General features: G+C 41.2%; 1 protein-coding gene across 1 annotated transcript in view; it reads left to right on the top strand.

The window, feature by feature from the left end:
• The window catches only part of PRIMA1 (proline rich membrane anchor 1), a 47,118-nt gene that overhangs the window by 6,317 nt on the left and 25,550 nt on the right, over positions 1-15,251 (top strand). The window lies entirely within an intron of this gene.

Below are 15,251 nucleotides of genomic sequence, written 5' to 3'. Positions count from 1 at the left end.
GGAGATGGAGATCTGGTTGCTGATCAATGAATGATACATGGCTTTTGGAGGAAAGCCAGAGAAATTCCCTCCTTTTATTGTATTATATATGATTCCCTGGCTTTAAATGATTCACTAATGTCCTAGCCCTGACAAATTCTTTCCTACGCAGACTAAGCACTGTACTTCTCCTGGATTTACATCACCTCATGTTTCACCACATATGCAGCCTGGAGGTCCGAGACCCATTAATTTACAAACAGGCAAAAATTCCAACATACTGTCCACCAATTTGGGTGGAAAGGGTGGCATGCACAAGTTGCCAAGCAGTGAGCTGACCCTCTGGCACTGCCTGTGTTGACTCAGTGCCAGGGCATAGTCTGAGCACTGCGCACACACCTTTAGGTGCTTGCTATGTCAGCAGAACTCCTTAGCACTGTGATATTTTTGCATATTTGTCTCTCCCTGAAAGGCTGTCTATTAATTCTTCTCCCTGCTTAGATAAAGTCCCTTGGGAACAGCGTTGCAAAGTATATCTATTATCCTTCTCAGCACTTCCCCTGAGGGAAAAGAAATCATTAGCAGCATCATTTGACTGTTTGTCTCTATCTCCATCCTCAGATGTGTGCAAGACATGAGGAGGGCTCACACATAGTTTTCAGCCTGGCAGAGAACAGGCAGAATTTTGCAGTTTTCTGCCAGCAGCAAGCTTCGTATCTGTGCCAGGCTGCAGAAATGTAAGGCGAAGGCAGAAAAAAAGCAGTAATTTGAAACATTTGGGAAAGGAAAAACAAAGACAGCTTGAAAAGCAGAGATGAATGTTTTTAATAGCAGGAGAAATCTTCAGTTTACAGAAAAAAATGTTGTGGACAGTAATAGTGAAAATTGCCTTTATCTTTGTCTTATAGTCAGAAAATAATGTGTTTTATCACTGTTTTCTTGCACCTGGGCTACTCATTGCCCTGAGGACACCACTCTTACCCATATGCAGATCAGTGTCAGCATTGGTCCTGGACACAGTGCTCAGTGGGAGGAGGTCTCTGCTCTGCTCTGCCTGGGAGGTAGCTGCTTTGCATGTATAGGAACTATCTGCTGTGAGTGGGAAGGAAATCATCCCAGAAAAAAAAATCAGTCTGTCACATGCTGTAAAAAGAGGAAACAGAAATCAAACGGGCCTGCGACTGGGATAGCCTCATGCTTACTCAGGCTGGATTGCCAGGTGCTAGCCCAGCTCTAAAAATGAGCTATATAAATCCAGATGACTAATATTTAAACAAGCTCTTTCATTTCAAATGCAATAAAAAAAAAAAGATAATGCATTCCTTTCACCAGTGAGCTTCAGAATAGCAATCAAGTGCCTCATCTTGAAAGAGGCTTTAATTGTTATCGGCTGTCTAGGCACTGTGATTTAGCTCATGTGTACAGCAAATCCCATTCTTGTGAGGATGAGTGAGCCTTGTGGTTAAATATTGATGTTACGGACACCACTTTTAAGCAGCATTCAGATAAAGCAGTAAAGGGACAAGACAAACCATTACTTGATGCTAGGTTTGCACTCTGCATTCTTTCAGTAATTCAGGTATTGAAAAGGCCTCAGAAAGATGAAGCAGTGGCCCAGGAGCCACAAGTCTGTTACTTTGTAAAAGTACAATGTCTGCACCCTGAGGTAGTTTGAGAAGATGCTGCCATTGCCCTTAGAGCTTTGTCAGCCACAAAAGGCTGCAGTATCCTAGGCACAGCCCTTAGCTGCTATTTTTTTTCAATTTCACTGAAAGTTGTTGGAGGTTTATATCATCTCTACATGTCGTGGTGTGAGTCTAATGGTGAAAGCCAGTAAGTATGTATCTCTCGCCCGTCCCCTTACTACACACATTGACAACCATCTCTGCTTGTTCTGGCTGGTCTCCACCTGTTGCGCTGAAAAGCACAGAGCACTCTTTCTGTATTCTCCATCAATCCCACTTCAGCAAACACTACTGAGATGTACAGGACAACACTGTATGTGAGCAGCTGAATCCATCCCTCAAAGGATTTTGCTGCGCTTGAGAAAAAATCAGGACTTTTGGGAACAATTACATTGCATTTAGTATATCTTTTTAGACATTTCAATATTGACTGGTCCATCCAGTGACAAGTTATCAACTCTACCTCCTCCAGATATATTTATACAAAGTTCATTAAATATTATGAATTCCAGAATTCATGTATAGTTGCTGATAAATTCTGTGTTTATTCTGATGTATAGTAAGCTAATTCCTTCCACAGAAAATAAACAGAATCAGATGTAACTCAGCAGTCAGTCTAAATAAATGAGAAGTGGCAGAAACATCAGCTTACTTGTATGAAATATATGAGTTGTGTTTCATTGCGCTCTGAGGAGACATATCACTCATGTAGCAATATGAGTATGGGAAATTAAATTAGATCATTTGGTCCATATATTTCCCAGCATGGATAACTGAATTACAGACTGCTGAATTCAGATAATGACTCTGCCACCCAGACTGCAGGTCCCAGGAAAGAAAACACAAACTGTTTTTGTCTTCTCTCAACCTCAATCAGGGGCTTCCTTTTCCTATGTTTCTAACTGCTTCATACAAGCCACTGACATCTCTGATGTCCCTTCCAAACCCTGTTCTTGCTTTCACTGTACCTGCACTGCAGCTCCCATGGGACATTCCCCATGCCCTGCAGCAGCTTATCCATGTTAAGCAAAAGAATCCTGGTCTGCTGCAGCGAATACTTCTGCTTTATAGTACTTAACTGAAGGCTGAGATTGGCCACACTTGTCTCTGTGGATGCTGGTTCTTTCAGTACCACTAGGCTGGGGTTTGGTATCTCTTTCCATATACTGGGACACATTGGTCTTCACCACGAGTCTTTAACTTTTGAGTTTCCTATGTTTCATCCCAGGTGCTGTTTATTGTGTCCCACTGAGATACTACTGCTTTGTTCAGTATATACAAGTGTTTCTTCCTGAGAGTTTTCAAGCTGAGGAGCCCTAGCCTGTATTAGAAGTAGCTAGGATGCTGGAGGCTTTGCGAAAAAAGTAAGGACTACTGGAGAGTTGAGCCAATTACAGTTCCTCCAAGCAGTCTGACATCCTTATGTTTCTGCAGTCTTTCTCCTTATGCAAGCAGCAGCCTGCTCTTTAACCCATACCCAAGTGAAGGAAAAGCTCATGTGGCTGTGAGGAGCCTAAGGACAACCAAGATTCTCAGAACCTGGCTTTAAATTAACTGTTTCTTATTTCTCCTCATCTGCTTTCTTCCTGGTTCCTGGCTTTCAGCCAAGGCTAAGGCAAGGTGGATGGAGTACTTGTTTAGGCAGAATTTCTAACCCAGCTTCACAGACCCATGAGATGAAGCTAGTTCAAATGAAGTTGACCCTTCAAAATCTAAAACATTGCAGATGTCAACCTTTAAATACTTTGTGAGCATGCGGGATTCTCCAGGGCCACTGCAAAGAAGAAAGGACTTCATTTGAAAGTAGAAGCCAGACTTTCAAAGGAAGAGAGGATTGACGGTAGACATCCAAGCAGAGACAAATACTGCAGTCAGTATAAGTTTTAGACTGTGTAAGTTTTGAGGAAAGAAACATTTCAGAAGTGATTTGTTAAAAATGAACCAAGGAAGGGAAAAGAAGTCCAGCACAAACACCACACTTGTTGGTTGGCAACATTTGCTGTGTCTGCCCATCTCCTTCTCTGGGTGGAGGCATCCGTGGTACTGCCATCTCCTCCTTGGGTGATAGGAATACCAGACCAAATATTGCTGCAGTTGAAATTTAGTGGAGGAAATGTGAGTAGAACTAGCACAACCAAATCTGGATATGAACCAGCCTTTGACTCACTGGACGTACAAATACATACACAGATCCTGAACTCAGTGAAAGTCCTAAGCTCTCAATTGAGATAAAGCATAATCAAGCTGCACTGCAAAGCCAAAGTGAATTATATCATTGCAGAGGACTCTAATCTCCAGGCTGTAACTGTACAATTTAGTTTTCAAGGTAAGATATTTCATCTTGAAGATAATGCATCTAATTAATTAATTATTTGGACTGTTAAAAATGCCAAAACAAAAATGACCAACTGTAGTCAGAAAGCAACCTTTTGGCAACTATACAAGCAGAAATGTGTAGCTCAATTTCAAAAAATATGCAGTGTCCCTTCAGGGCAAGTAGGAAAGCCAAAGACATTTGGATCATTAAGGGACAGATGATCGCAATGTGTGTAATGGGGAGAAATCTGGAGGACAGGAACACTCTGGAACTTCTCAAACTTTGAGTAGGTTTTAAAGCAACTAGTCTCGAAAGATTTCACTTGCTGACCACTAGCAACATGGCCTTTCACAGCAGGAACTTCTTATAAAAATGAAAATCATATGCTACTGGGACATAATAAATGGAATAAGAAATGGCTTTACCTTAGGCTTTTCTATGATCTAAGATTCTAAATTTTGGTGATGGAATGGGCAGAGTGGCCCACTGTGGGTCAAAAAAATGACTTTAAACCTCAAACTAAGCACTCTCTTCAAATGAGTGTTCAAAAAGGGTAGCATAGTCCTGGTTCTCACTACATTGGTTCTTATACTACATGAGCAGACACAGACAGGGTTGCCTATGCAATGCTGAAAGGACCTCTGGCTTTGTCAGACATCCGTGATTGTCCTCCAGGAGTTGAGGGGAAGTCATGATTGCAAAAGCTTCATTGAAATCCTTCTGGAGGCCATGTCATGGCTTAAAACATGAGGTGCCAAAGAATTTGCTCAGGTATTTGGGTGCAACTCTTGCATCCCAGAGAGCTCTGACTCGAGGTTTCCTTCTGTGTAAGCCTTTTGTCTCACAAGTGCTTTGCACTTTTGCAGAGAGCAGCTGTAAATATAATTGTGGCCAAAGAAATTTGTTTTCCTTACAAGAGAAAGATGCTTTCTTCTATAATTCATACAACATATATATTAGCAAAACTGAGCAATAATGGAAGAAAACTACAGTAACACCAAAAGTAGAGAGGTGCACAGACTCCTACATCAAAAAAATTGAAGCAATGATAGCTACTATGAGAGAACATTCTTCTAGTATAATTGGTCTAGATTGTGATTTTAAAATGCAAGCAGGATGCTGAAACAGGAAAGCCCTTTCAGTTTTGGTAACACAGCTGTTACACTGTGAATTACACTCCTGTGTGAGAGCTTTGCTTATAATTTACAGTGCAAAACCAAATTCAATTCTTGTCTTCTCCCAGATACACTTTCAGTTTTCTGAAGGGTTGTGATTCTAAGAACTTGCGGTAGGATTTTGAGGCTTTCAAATCTAAATTGACATCCAGTCATGCAACCTGAAGACACAGATGATGGCACATGTCAATTCAAGTCCAGGTTCATATCATCTTGACTTCACATTGCAGACTCTGCCTTCCCAAGAAGTGCAAACAAGTGCAAGAAGCGAGAACAAAATGATTAAGCTACTAAGGTGGAATTTAGTAGAATTCACACACCTAAACCAGAAATGTTGAGGTTTGACACTGTAAGCAACTCAGTACCACATAGCTATTTGCTCACTCCCTGCTCCCAATGGGATGTGAGAGAGAACTGAGGGAAAAAGGAAGGAAAAATAAACCATAGTAAAAATAATTATATTTATATACATATTTACAAAATAAGTCATGCACAATGCAGTTGCTTACCACTTGCTGGCCAGTGCCAAGCCAGTTTGTCCCCTCAGTTTTGTAGTTGATGCCATAAGGTATGAAATATTCCTTTGGCCAGTTTAGGTCAGCTGTGCTAGTTTTGTCCTCTCCCAGCTTCATATGTCTTGCCCTCAGCCCCTTGCTGGCAGGACAGTATGAGAAGCCAAAATGTCCTTGGCTCTGTGCAGCACTGCTCAGCAACAACTAAAACATCGGTGTGTCATCAACCTTATTTTTTTCCCAAAGCCAAAACATAATATCATACCACATACTGTGGAGAAAATCAACTCTGTCACAGCTGAAACCAGAACACCTGCTTAGCAGTGCAGGTATTGGTAATTAAAATACCGAAGACACAAAGATTTCAGGATCTTGGTATCTTTTTGCCTGTAGCTCAGTTATTTCTAGTGTAAAAATAAAGATAAAATAAATATAAAATAATAAAATAAAAGTCAGAAGTTGTATCCGAGTCAAAATGAGAAAAACTTTCAGGGTGAGCAAATTTCTTAAGCAGCACTGAAATATGATGTTTGAAATAGCATATATCCCAGATGCCCAGACTAAGTCTGAAGTGACTAGAAAGCAGGTAAGACTGGAAGAGTCGTGATAATAATTGATAGAATTCTGCTGTTAAGTGTGTACATAACATCTCATATTGGGCTGTTGTAAACTCTCTGTATCTCTTTATAAAATACTGGTTGGATCACACTGTTATTTCTAGCTTCTGTTGCCTTCCCAACTCAGAGTTTTTTCACCACAATAAATTCTGAAATGTTTTGTCAAGGCTAATTTTTATTTAGACAAGTGATGAATCTTCCTGCTGCTCTGAGACCTTGCAGATTTGTTTTGAATTTTTCATGCAGTAATAAATCCATGTTATGGAAAAATCCACTCTCTCAAAAACGTATTTGTTCATGCATTTTCCAGTATTTAAAACTAAAAGCTTCAGGCCAGATTTAGCAGTGCAGAAATCAGCGAGAGTTCTGTTATCTATAAGTTAGAAGCATTGTCTAATTTAGAAACAAGAAGGAGCAGATACTAAACTCATTCTGCAGAAGAGCAATCCGTTCTGCTTTGAGATGTGTACTCCAAAACCCTGATTTTATTTTATTTTTTAAGCAAAAGGACTTGGCAAAACTGAAGACGTTAATTCCTTGTGTGGATGGCAGCCCATTTGTACATGACCACCATTTCATTGATTAAGAAGATAACAAATCTTCAGTGAAGTTACTGATGAGTCAGAGGCTGTTGAGATACAAATAATTGTAAGTTCCCATGCCCGTGGCAGTCTGGAGTTGTGCCTCATCTTGACAAGCCAGAAGTAAACTCTTAATTGGCACAAGCTGTGCTGGCAACAAAGGCTAAGCAGCTGACCTTGGTAAAGCAGACCCACAGAAGAGTATGTTCTCATAATGTTTTCGTGCATTATCTTTGTTATCAATTTAGTAAATAAGTGTTGTACTGCTTATTAAGTCACAACTTACGAATAATTTTTAAGTCAGGATAGCAGATCAAGAAAACAGTGTTTGAGTTCTTATCCCGAATTGAGTACATAGTGCCCATTAATGTAATAAAAATGTCAGTTGATAACTGATACCACTACAAAAATTATCATTAATAATTAGGAGATTGTTTAACACTCGCACTCATAAATCATGTAAAATCATATAAATACTAGCAAATTGTGAATACCTAATTGTTATTAAAATGAATCATTTTTTCATTTTGAAGAATGCCTTTTAAACAGGGGTGATATTTCATCAGCTCATTATCCAAAAATATTTTATGCAAAGGTTTGTTCTTTAGTGAATCAAATTGGACTTGTTGAAGGTAGCCAGTGGGACAAATTCTATTGAGTCATCACTGGACATTTTCACTTCCTTCTGGACGCAGGATATAATCTTATTTCACAGCCAGTGTCAGAGGAAGTTACTGTCAGTGTAGAAAAGGAGGGGTTTGGTTTAACCCTCAGTTTGATTTAGCAACCTGCAGGTACTTTGTCTTCATTCTTCAGCACCAGCTGCCAAGTTCTACGTGCTTCATTTTGAAGTGATGGTCGATAACATCTCTGCAAGAGTTTGCCTGCTCATGCAGATCTAGATTTCTGTGTGAAAACAGAGGAAAGTGCAGGCAGTGACCAGTAACCAATTTGCTTACATTTGTTACTGTGAGAAAGGCTGTGCCTTGTCTTTTGGTTCTCAGAGAGTTACAAATGTGCTCCATGTGGTCACAAAGGCCTTCCTGTTGGGCATTTGGCATGGTGAAAGGACCAATCTGTTAACAAGCTGTAAATGCAATTTTTACTACTTTGAATTTTACAGATACTGAGTGAGATGATAAATGGAATTTTATCTTACTAAGATTAAGCTTACTTCTGGTTTGGAAAGCACTTTTAGTTCCATTTTGCTCTGATCAAGTAATCAGTTTTAGCTATATTTCCCTTAAGTGAAACGCAAACACACTTTGGATAAGGAATCCAAGTGCACTAGGTGTGGAAATAACTGGTCTCCTCAAAGAAAAATGCTAGGTGATAATTGTAATTATCAATTACAATTTCAGTAATAACCGAGCCACTGAAGTGATAAAAGGAATTAACTGTTATGTCTAATAGGAGGACTACGCTTGTATAAGTGGCGTACACAACAGAAGTATCTACTACATAGTCAACCAGCTGTTCTCTTAAACTCAGACATATGACTTGCAATGTCTTTCATTTTAAAATGAACTCTTTAAAGCCATCTGTAGTCATAAATCTAAAGTGTACGTCAAGTATAGCCACTCTCCATATAGTGTCTGAACACCCTACACACAACCCATTACTTTTTTTAGAGATAGATACAAACCAGTGCCTTATAAACTGCTGCTACTAATACACAAGGGAAATATCCTGAGCATTTCCAAGTCTTCAACAATCTGTGCTAGGAAATTCAGCCTGCAGATGGCTGAAGGTGGTTTTCTATTTGCCTTCCCTGAAGGCATAAATGTTGAGATCGCATCAGTTCCAAGCTATAAGGTTTGTCCAATCTTTGCTGCTGTCTGGGAATTCCTGAGCTCTTTAAAAAGACAGTATCTGTGAGATAATATCTTCATAACAGTGGTACTGAATTCTATTTGTATTTTATGGCCTTGGTGTCTTTGATGGCACCACTCAAGTGAATACTGCTTGGCTGAAGAATTTGTGCAGATCTTGTCCTTAATTTGATCTGTATGTATAGAAGATTACACAAAGAAAATCTATAATTTTCATGTGGGATTGAACCTGCCTGTCCTGAAGTACCTCCTTAATCATTCTCTGGCAAAAGGCTGGTCATCGATGCAAGGGGCTTAGACTTTTAAAGTCATGTTTCAGCTGTTTGGATTTCAGTGTACAGCATCCCTCCTTTGAAGGTCTGTTCACTGCAAGAACTGAAGGATGAAGACTTCAAGGTGATGTATTGTGATTCCTGCAAAAGAAGTGTCCTGCCTCCCTGCAGGAAACATCAACAAGAGAGTCCTGAGCACTGCTCTCCCTTCACCTCCAACCTGCTGGTTGGATCTCAGGAACCCATCAAACACTCAGAACTATCACTTGTGAAACTTCTGTAAACTTTGGATTTGAGATGGTTATCAAGCACTGAATATTATTATTTTTACATGTCTGTATGGCTGTTGAGCACTGATGTGGAAGTCTGCTAATACAGTTTCAGGTATCAGAGCACTTCAGCAGCAAAGGCAGACTCAGCATGAGGGTTAGGTGTTTTCAGGCCTCTTTCCTGAACGTAAGCGGATCACACAGTTTGCTTGGGCAAGCAGGTGTTCACAAGCATTGATTTTCCCTTCTGAAGCATAGCTCATGCTTTCTGCACATCACTTGCCACTGGAGAGCTGGGCTATGTGTTTGTGCAATGAAGTGGATGGTACAGCACTTGCTTATGTCTGTGCCTTTCAGCAGTGCCTCTGTTCTAAAGAACTGAGAATCACTGTCTTCAGGTCATGGCTGTGCCATTGTTGTTCTGCCCTAAACCACTGCTTCACTGCTGTTCTTGCTTGAATATGTGAAGAGATCGAGGAAACGCAGCTGGTTGAGGGAAGTATAGTACCTCTAAGGGTAAAATTATTTACCCCATTACAGAATTGGAAAAGGAATAACTGTGCAAACATACTATTTATTCCTACAACTTGGAACACTACAGAAAACTTAGACTACTGTGCCTGGAGGAGAATCAGAGGATGGGGTAAAGATCTTGCAAAAAATAAAAATTAAAAAAAAAAAAAAATAATCACTGAACAAGGAAAGAGCTGAGGCTGGGGTCCTTCTTTAGAGGGATTTCTGTTCCCATGGGGTAATACCTCAGAAAAGAGAGGTTGGCTCCTGTATAATAAAATGGAAAAGGTTAAACTGGAGCTTGCATATCTATATTCAGGCATCTAAGTTAAAGCATCTGAGTGCTCAGAACCTGCAGAAATCAGGTCACCTTCTGAAATAAATTTCCGAATACTAATTTAACAAAAAATGTTCAGGCATTTGTGACCTGTTTCTTGGAGGCAGTAGATACCCACTAATCTGATCAACTCCTGCATTTCAAAAAGCAGGCCATACAATACAGGAACATCTGCCTGAATGATGGCTGTTATGCACTAGGACTCTATAAATGTGTCATCCTGCTCTGTGCTACTCAGCCTGGTGCTGGTTCAGGTTACGGACAGCAGGGAAATAAGATGGTACACACAAGGCTTTCCAGAATAACTGTACTGTTGCAAGGAGACTGCCTTGCAAACCATAGGCTTCAATTCTAATTTGCTTAGGACAGAAACTGATAGTGTGATTTATCAGGCTGAAAACAATTCTGTCCATTCACTGGGGGAGAAGGAGAAACAGCATTTCATCAGGAGACTGCTGGTTAGAAAAACATGTGACAGAGGGCAGTAGCTGACGTGAGTGCCCATTGTAAAGATAAATGCCAGAGCAGAGCGTTAACACAGAAAGTAGCTATGATGTAATCGCCTTAAAAGCTTTTTTTCCACAAGGCCTTTAAATGCAACTGCTTCTCCAGATCATGCTTTAGAAAACAGACTCTTCTTCCACACTCACTAACCGTACTCTCCTCCAAAGGACCTTGGCATCTGAAACCATGTTCAGCTCCTATTTGTGGAGTCATGCCTCAGTTCTGGTGGGGCTCATCAGAGGTGGGGCTGAATAGGATAGCTGGCAGATCTGGTTCTCAGCTTGTTGGTTGCTTGGTGCACAGACTTTCACTCCTTAGTCTATTTTTTTTTTTTTTTTTTTAAACATTCTTCTGATTGCTCTGCACTCTGCATCATTGTATTTCCATAAGCATGTAGGACTCTAACCTGAAGAGCCATTCTTCCACTACAGTGATGTTAAAACCAATAGAAGCTTTCTACAGGATTAGCATGAGCCCTTCCTGAATAACCCACTGGATGCCTACAGGTCTCTGCCACACAGAAGTTCTGGGCATGGCATCAGTGTGGGGCAGAGATCTGACTGCTTCCACCATGGAAATGCAGTTATGACTAAATCCAATGTTTCCATGTGACTCCCAGGGAGGAGTCCAGAGTGTAGAACTGGCCAGGAGTCAAAAGACATTCTGTTTTCTGGCTTTTCCACTAAGCTGTAGCGACTCTGGACAAGCTGCTTCATCTCAGTGTGCTTCACTTATGCCTGAGCAACCAGTACATTCATCTCCTATTATTTTTATTCTAGTAAAAATGACAAGTTCATTTTTCAAAAGATTCTTAAATCTGCCAGAAAAAAAAAGCAGGAGAACGTGAGGTCACTGAAGACAGCATAGTACATGAGGCTTTAGTGAAATCTACTAGAAAACTCAAACGAACCCACATTCAATGACCTCTAAAGCTCAGGTATCAAGCACCACACTTGGAAGTCCAGTACAGTTCCTCTCTTTTTCCCTTTTTACACACTCAGCTTTTATCCACCCAAAGTTACAGTCCTACTTGCAATGAGCCATGTACCCCTCTATCACCCATGACCTCCATGAAGCTTCTGCAGAACTGCTCTTTTCTTCCATTTCTTCAAGTCTCATCCTCCAGATCTGAGCACAATACTCACATGATTCTTGTTTCAGATGGAAATTATTTTTAGAAAGGAGGAGAGAACTAAACAAAGAGGTGAACTGAGAGTGCATAGAAACTGCGTCTGCAGTGTGAAAGCTGCAGGGAAGGGAATTTCTCCAGCATTATCCCACACATGTTTTTATTATAGCAGAAGTTCCCACTGCACAGGGATAACAGTACCCCCTTTAAAACTGTAGTAGGGACATATGCACAGAGCAGCTGTGTGATATAAAGCTATCTGCAACATAATGTGATAAACAGAAGAATCATCTGCTCCAGGAATAGCTAATTTCCACCAGTGTTATTTAACCTACTTGAGGGAGGCAGTAAATCAAGACAGGCTTTCTGCTGAGCACACTACTATTGCCTAGTAGCAGTTGTTTACCTGACTGGCTCATAGCCCTCTGGAAATAGCCCTCAGTTTACAAGCAGCAGGAAAAGCACAGGACTACAAAGAACTGAAGAAGTAGGAAAAAAAAGATTTTGTGGCATTTTTGTGTACATCAAAATCTACTGCAAATTTAGGGGGCTCTTATTTTGTTTAAGCCAGTCTACTCATATTGTATATAGTTGCAGCCATAATCCAGGGATGAGGATGCTGGGGCAGGACACTGTTGGTGTAAAGGAGTTCTTCAGTCTTTCCTTACCGGGCAGCATCTCAGAAAACAGATACAACATAGCAGCTTCCTAAGTCAGTGCTCTTTGAGTACTGAAATAATCCAAATCCATTCTGTGATGTTTGGATTTACTGAAGATGAAGTTGTCCCAAGTTAACTTTGTTATTGAAGTTGTCATCCATTCCTGCTTCGTGTTCCTGTTGTGTTGGCCCAGTCTCTCAAATTAATGACGGCTGCTAAAGGATCTGGCTTTCTGCGCTGACGATCTTGCACAAAGTTTACCTCTCCAACCAGACAAAAGCACATCTCTCAACTTGAGGAGAAAAGACCTGAGAACTCATGTCTGGAAATTTTGTATTTTTGTGCATTTGCTGGATTTAATTTGCTGTTTTGGGTACTGATTTAAGTACTTTAGCGTAGTGCTCTTTTGGAGCTTGCTGTTTCTATCGAAGAGAATCAAGGGAGAAGCAGTGGCAGAGCTGGAGCCACATCTTGAATGTTGTGCCCATCAACATTCATGTTGGATGTTTAAGAGTCCATGTACCATCTTGTTCCCTTAAGGCAGTCTGCTTGCAGTATCTTCTCTGTGCCATTTCATTACACCTGTAGGATACCTGCTTTAGCAGAGGATTGGACTAGATGATCTCCAGAGGTCCCATCCAATCCTTATAATGCTGTGATTTCTCCAGGAGATTGTAGTGCCTTGGGGCACTGGGGTAGGAAGACAGTCCATGGCTAAAGCTCTTCAGCTACCAGCTAGACTGATTTGTTTACAAACATGAGGCAAAGGAGCAGCATTATGGCTGATGTGGCCAAATCCAGGTTGTCTTTCTGCTGAGCAGTCTGGAGGTAGAGGAGGCAAAGGTTGTTTTGCAGGCTGTCCCCAAGGCCACATCCAGCAAGCTGTGAAGGGCCTGACCCAGCCTGTAGACCTGCATTGATCCTAGCAGTGCCACTGGCCTGTGGTTTGATGTACTCCCTCACCTGCCCTCTGGCAACTCAGGCATTGCCTGTTAGCATTTGTAGGTAATAACTGTGAAGGGAGGTCAGTGAGATGATATCTGGACCTGCCAAGGAGACAGTGAAGTGCATCCATTCATATCTTACAGCTTCTGAATCTTCAAAATGAATCATTTCAGACACGTGGTTTGCTTTGACATGTTCAGATTGTGCAACAAATCTCAAGTGTAGGGCAGAGGGAATAGGAGTAACAGCAGAAGACCCACTGCAATGCACAAGTGCTTTTTGCTCTGAGGAGGGAGCACCAAGGCCCTCATCTTCTAGTCAGACTCATTTGTCTCATCTTCCTAGGAAGGGTTCTCCCTCAAATCCAGGAATTTCATTGGATAAAGCCCAAACAGGACAGAACTTACTCATGTTCCTGAAATCCATTTTAAGAATAACAGCTGAAGATCTATATTTGTATCAAAGTCTAATAGTACACAAATTTCATTAGATGGCTCTTTGTGAAAGACTTGCTGGCTGCCTTTCCCTCTTAGCAGCCCTGAGTGCACATAGTGTATTCCTATCATACAGGCTATCCAAACACATCTGTAACTGCTCCTACGTGACAAAATGCAGTAACCAAGCCAGAGACACTTGAGCTTACACTGACTCACAGATCTCTCCACATTGCCCTAGGCTAGGTAACAAACCCTTCATCCAGAGAACCCAGAGCTGCCAGAGATGCTCTGCATCCTAGTGCAATAATGGGTGTAGGAACTAGTAGCTTCTCCTTGTCTTATAAACGGAGATGCCAAAGCACAGATTAGTGAGTTTATCAAAATAAGAAGGCAAATAAAAGTGAAGTTGAGGCTAGAACTTAATCCTGACTAAGCTAGCAGATCGACAGGTCCCTAACATACGTGACATAACACATGGGTCAGCAGAAACACACTGCCTGCATCCTCAGTTCTTTTCAATTTCCAACTAAGATCGATAAAACATTTGAGACCCTTGGAACATGAGCCTGCTTTCAAAACACAATCCAGTGTGCTTCCAGGCCAGCAAAGTAGAAGAACACCGACTGATTCAGACAGCCTTGCAAGAATGAGAGAAATGCTGCAGGCATAAAGATGGCTAGGCTTAGCCTTTGATGAATATACAATATTAAAAGTGGGCAGGTGTCTCATAAAGATGATTGCACCAGCACTCTTGACCTTTCTGCAGGAACAGAAATAAAAAGCAGGAAGAAAAACAATAAGCAGTTTTGATTTATCTTGAAAGCACTCTTCCTTTTTTAGACATGAAGTCACTGTTGCTGTAGGGAGGTGAGGAGGTCACCGTCACTCTTCCACATCATGTCAGCATGCACTCACCAGCTGCCTGGGACTGAGCCTGTAGCAGGCTGACACAATCAGATGCCAGCCAGAGACACTTCTCTGGGACTGCACGTGGGAGATGGGTCACTGTTCCCTTGTCTATTTGTTGTCTCATCCCTGTTTTGTTCAGCTAACTGGCAGTGATGGCCAGGGTAGGAGGAATGACTGCTGCCTCCCTCCTCTCACTCACTGGTTCTGTGGAGGGCTGAAGCGCAGCATGGTCCCTGTAGTCAAAAGGACCCCTTATTTTGTTTTAAGCAGATGAGGACAATTTTGAGAGTGACCGACTCTAAGATTTGCCAAGAAAAACCCAGATATTTCTTCATAATTTCATGGAAGTTTTATTTCCATTTTCCTCCCACTATTTTTTGTGCTTGGACATTCAGAGAAGCCCTGTGAAGCTGAGCTAATCCTTCCTAGTGCAATGCTATAACAGGACAGAAAGGACCACAATAAGAGCAGAACGGCAAAGCCTCTGGCTACAGCAAAAGAGAACAAGCCCACACACAGCATACGAAGAAATGAAGGAAAAGAGCTGCTTACCTGTAAAAGACCTCAAGTAGGCAGGGA

The sequence above is a fragment of the Centrocercus urophasianus genome, unplaced genomic scaffold (assembly GCF_019232065.1).
Source record: "Centrocercus urophasianus isolate 14NV4802_14NV808 unplaced genomic scaffold, USGS_Curo_1.0 seq_14, whole genome shotgun sequence".
NCBI classification, from domain to species: Eukaryota; Metazoa; Chordata; class Aves; order Galliformes; family Phasianidae; genus Centrocercus; species Centrocercus urophasianus.
Note: the sequence above shows the minus strand (reverse complement) of the source record. Positions and strands in the feature narration are given on the sequence as shown.